The sequence below is a fragment of the Mesoplodon bidens genome (assembly GCF_964165515.1).
Source record: "Mesoplodon bidens genome assembly, chromosome: X".
In the NCBI taxonomy this organism is placed as follows: Eukaryota; Metazoa; Chordata; class Mammalia; order Artiodactyla; family Ziphiidae; genus Mesoplodon; species Mesoplodon bidens.
Genome location: NC_138163.1, coordinates 42,815,402 through 42,820,895, shown reverse-complemented (window position 1 = coordinate 42,820,895; position 5,494 = coordinate 42,815,402).

Below are 5,494 nucleotides of genomic sequence, written 5' to 3'. Positions count from 1 at the left end.
TACTTGTCACCTTTGCTTTTCCCCATGAAATAATCCTAGATATTTATCAATTCCATAGTGAAACCCACATATCATAGAAATCCTGTTAGTTAACGGGATAATGAAAAATATAGATCGTGTTATATAAAAAGCACATAAGGCTTTGTAACCATGAAATCTCAATGTGCAACATATTGTTAGGTCTGCATGAAAATATTCCTTTGGAAAGCTGATCTTACTGCTTACCCAGATGCTATGATTTCCCAGGTGCCAAGTGAGTCTGTTGCCTTAGAAATGTGTCTGTCCACTAGTTGAGCAAAAATCTGCATGTTCCCTTTTAGTTGGCGCTTCATTCCAGGACCTTAAGAATTTTACTCTTCTAATAAATTTTCCTTATTAATGTATTTCAAGTATTTGTGTCTTATTCAAGATTATAAAAAATGGAACTGTTATTTACAACTGAAAGTTAAAAAAAAAAAAGATGATCTCCTGACAGTATAAAAGAAGTGATCTTCTGGACTAAGAGGCTGTAAATCCTTTTGTGAGAGAAGGGTTGGATCATGAAAAAGCATTTGGGGAAAGAGAGCCTGAGGTTACTTCACCCATGGAAGGGATGAAATTTGGGAACTAAAGAGGCATCACCTACTTCAGCATTTTCCCCTTGTAGACACTTGCAAAAGAGACATTTTATGGTTGCTGTGACCTTGGAAAGACAGGGTTGCACAATTACACACACCTGTTACAATGGAAGTCTTCAGAAGTTTGCTTGTATCAGGCATCTGGCCAGCTTGAAAGAATTTTAATCGAGAAGAGGTTTACGATGTAACATTGCTTGTACTCTCCCCTCTGAAGCCCTTTTGATACGAAGCAAAAGGTTGTTCGGTCGATCAGTTGCTTATCGGGCCTATCTTAATTATACCTTGGAAATCAGTATGCAAGTTAAATTGCCGTTAAGCTGTTACTATGCTGTCTTAGAAAGTGTGCACTCTGTTCATTTCTTTTTTTAAGTAAATTTATCTATTTTTAAAAAATATTTATTTATTTATTTGGCTGCACTGGATCTTAGTTGTGGCACATGGGATCTAGTTCCCTGACCAGGGATTGAACCTGGGTCTCCTGCATTGGGAGCACAGAGTCTTGACCACTGGACCACCAGGGAAGTCCCTGTCTATTCATTTCTGAAAGGAGATTTTCTTCCTCTTGAGCGTCACAGCTGGAGCATGACTAAAACCTAACACTAGCCAGGAAACCTCCTGATGTGTACAGTTTCTTAGCTTTCAGCATAATTATGCAAATCCATCTTTGACATTAGAGAAAGGCCAATGACAATGTCGGGCAAATGTTTATCCAGTTTTCACTTAGCCTCATTTTAGGTATTCACAGAGCTAATGTTCAAGCGCTAAAATATGAACATCATTTAAATGTCTAAGGGAGCTGCAGTTTGGTTCCTGCTAAAGGGGTGGATCAGTTAAAAGAAGAAACTCATCTGCGCAGAGGCCTTTCCACTTCTAGCTCATCAACCAGCAACGGTGCTTTCAGTTTACTGGTATTCTTATAACACTCCCAAGCGGCCGTTGCCATGACACTGACCACTGCGAACTCTGCTATTCTGGAATTCAGTTGCGTCTGAATGAAAAACAGAAGCACCTGCAGCCAGCATTTTATCCTGTTTTGTTTTGTTTGTTTATTTTTATGTATCTCTACCCAGCACAGCCGCAATGGTCTAGGAAACCATAACCATCATGTGGCTTTTCAAATGGAATAAAATGGTTACAGAAATTCTTATTGATTACAGAGGCTGCAAAAATAGATTTGTGGACATGATGAGCTGGAAACAACCATAGTATGACCTCGAATGGCCTCTACATTCTGCATGTGAGTTACCGGAAGCCTGCAGCAAAGGACTTGTCCGAAGTCTCTAAGTAAATCAGTGGCATAGCTAGGAGGAGAACCCAGATTTTCTGCCATCCAATCTGTATTCATTCTACTACAGTACACTGTTTCCAGGAGATGTTTGAGCACTAAGATCCCCAACATTTCAGAGAGGCAATAAGGGCATCTTCTTATGCCATGAAATTTGGAAGGTTTTCAAAACCTCTTGGAGAGGGCCAGAATCCAAAGCCTTACTTCTACAAATTCAGGAAGCTTGGATATTTGCCCAACTACAATGGTGACCATGAAGAGCAAATGATCCAAATGATGATGTTTTTAGGAAAGCTGATTACAGAAGAAGATTCCTACATTCTAGAGAAGATCAGTTGGCTTTGAGAGACTGATGACTTCACTGAATTAGGTTTCTTTGGTTGGGCAAGCTGGATTCCATCGTAGCTATGTTAGCCTTGGGTTCCAGGAAGTCTGAAAAATATACAGAGTCCATTAAGAAATGTGTTATGGGTTTTCAGGCCTTTTCATAGTGTGACTTGGGAGATCACCAGGGTTTTGAAGGGTCCAGGCCAGAGGACAAAGAGGGTGAAGCAAGAAGGATGGAAGGGGAAAACGAGACCAATATGGATGAGAGGATAATAAAGCAAAAGAGAAATGTAAGAGGAGGAATTCAAAGAAAGGAGGCAAGGATCCTATCTTAGTTTCAATAATGGGTTTGCAGAGCAGTTGAACTTTTACTGCTGAGGTAGAAATAGCAAAGCCAGATTGGCAGATTCTATGAATATTATAGACAGGATACAGGATATCAAGACTGGATATAGTGTAAAAGTAGAGCTGCTGATTAGCCAAGCTCTGATACCCAAGTCAAGAAACTGTCTCCAAGTCTGAGCAAAAACAAACAGAAACCAGAGTTGGAAGGGACAAATCTGATAAGACAATAAAGTGGAGCCAGTTCACTGGCCAATTTGTAGTGTTCTGTGTTGGTGGTAGAGCAAGTCCCAAGTAAGGAAAGTACTGTATGTTTCTGCAAACAATTTTATTTCCAACATCTAGCATAGTGCCTGGCACCAAGTAGGAATTTGATGAATGTTTGTTGAATGAAGGAATTATTGAAACAGGTTCTCTCTTAAAGACCTATTCTTCTGAATTGGGTGAGTGTCCATAGGGACAGAAAAAAAAAATCCAAAGCATACGTTGAATGAGAAGAACATAGCAGAAGGGTGTGAGGGTAGAGTTTGAGGGTGTAACTTGGGGGGCCTGGACAGATGCCTAAAAGATAGACTCACTAGAGATTATTATTTTGCTGAAGGCAGACTTTGGAATTTCTTTTATATAAAATGAGATGATGTCTCTTTGTGAGCATACTTTGAAGTTTGCGGTGTCAATGTAAATATAAGTTATTATCATCATTGTGCACCTTAGCTGAGTCAAGATATGTTTGTTCTTTCTGATCCATTCCCTTGGGGCTTTTGTGAGTACAGAATGGGTGTGGGATATATACATAGATTTGATAAATCTCAATGTATTTCTTCTCCTCCTTGTATGAAAAGGGCTAAATATGAAGACATTTCTTGTTAGGCTTGTATGTCACTACTTGTATTGACATAAAAAGGGAGTCTTTAATGCCCTTATGATCAAAGAGTACAAGCAGAGTCACTGAGTTACCATGCCAAAGTATTTATTGGTCATGAAAATTCAAAAGCACCCTGTTCATAAAAGAGTCTCCCACCTCCTCAGTTGTTTACTTCTCCATGTTCTCATGGCAAATTGCAAATTGACTTCAAATTCTAGTTTAATTTAGGCTCAACGGAGCTACTTAACAAGTGTGTAGTAAATAAATGAATGAACGGAAGAACTCAGAGGCAATTATATAGTACAATAAAGAAGGTGTTTGAATGCCTCACTGGTACCCATTAAAGAAAGAAAACAGTATCATAACCTTCCTTTCTCCAGTCAACTTCTTATAACCCCATCTGCTAGGTCATGATGTCCTTGGCATTCAATAAAATGGACTGTTTGAAAATGAATCATTTCAGAGAATTAATTTTTAGAAAAGTCCAGATTCCTGCTGCTTGGATTACTGGTCCTTAATAGTTTAGCCTGTGTTTGAGCTTGTAGTCTGCCTACCCCTGTTACTTGCTATTAACTTTGTGCAAGTTATTTAATCTCTAATCTCTCAGTTTCCTTCTCTGTAAAATTATGATAACAGTATCTATTTTGCAGGGTTATTATGAGGTATTATGATGTTAAATGTAAATCATTTTGTAATAGTGCTTGGCACACAGAAAGCACTCAATAAATGTTTTCTGTTATTATTTTTCCATTATTATTATCTTAAAGATTTTATCAGCAGGTAGATAGAAGTCTCAAAGAAGAGCTGCTGGTTTGTCAGGAAAGATGTGGGTCTGTTTTTGGCAGACTGAGTTTAATGTGCTGGTCAAATATTCTGTAGTGCCATCCAGCAATTTGTTTTAAATATACAATGGTGTCTTAGGATAGTAATTGAATTGTTGAGAAATAGACTAAGGAGAAAGCTGTACAGAGGTGAGAGCTGAACCTAAAAGAGGAAAGAGAATACCTTGGGGGAAAGTGTAGAAAGAGAAAATGACCTCAGGCCTCAACCTTGGAGGAAACTCACATTTATGGAATCAGAGAAGGAGCTAGCAAAGCCAATAGAAGTACAGCTGGAATACCTCCACAAAACTCAAGGGTAGAGATATTTTTTAAAAGGGATAGTCAAGAGTTTCAAATACTTCTGCAGAGAAATCAAGGATGATTAGGTTGAGAATTCGATTCATTTTTTGTTAGATTGCTTTTTGATAGCAAGTACTGAGTTTTATTGATATTTACATTCATTTCCCCAGCATACTGCCTGGCTCATGGTAGGTGGTCAATGTATACTTGTTAAATGAGTCAGTGAAAGGGACATCCAAAGGAGGAATTGCCATGGAGTTTTCATGACAGAAATCAGATTGCAAAAGGTAAAGAGTAAATTGGATGATGAGAAGATGAGAAGTGCCAATTGAGAAAATGGTTATAACACAGGTCGGAGATTAGGATGGTAACTGAAAGAAGTCACAGGGTAAACAAAAGGCCTTTTAAAAAATGTGGAGGTGATGGGGTAACGGGGCATGTTTTTAGGTGGAGAGATGAAAGAGAAAGAGATTGAATCGGCCCCAGGAGAAGGGGTGAATGATGGAACAAGGATGGATGGAAAAATAAGATGAAAGAAGAGAGTACAATTGAGGCACCTCATCCTCTAGTGGGAGGAAGAGAGGATGGGTGGCCATATACAAATACTGTGATTTAGGAAAATGTGGCAAAGGTGAGATGTGAAGATAGAAAAGAGGGGACATAAGAGATATCACTTCAGGTGGTTTAAGTATCCTTGGTGTTGGAGAAGATGGGTGGGCCTAGGGATTTGAACAGGAAAGATTGAAAACACCTCTACAGAACATTCCATCTCTCATCTATGGGGTGAAGGAGTAGGCCTTTGGTTAAGTGTTTCATGTATTCCTTGGGTTCTGACATTATTTCCTAAAAAAATTTTGTACACTCGTAATAATTTAGTTTAAGTCACTAGTGATAAAGCTTGAAGAAATATAGATAAGTCTTTTAAGAACCAAGCAGC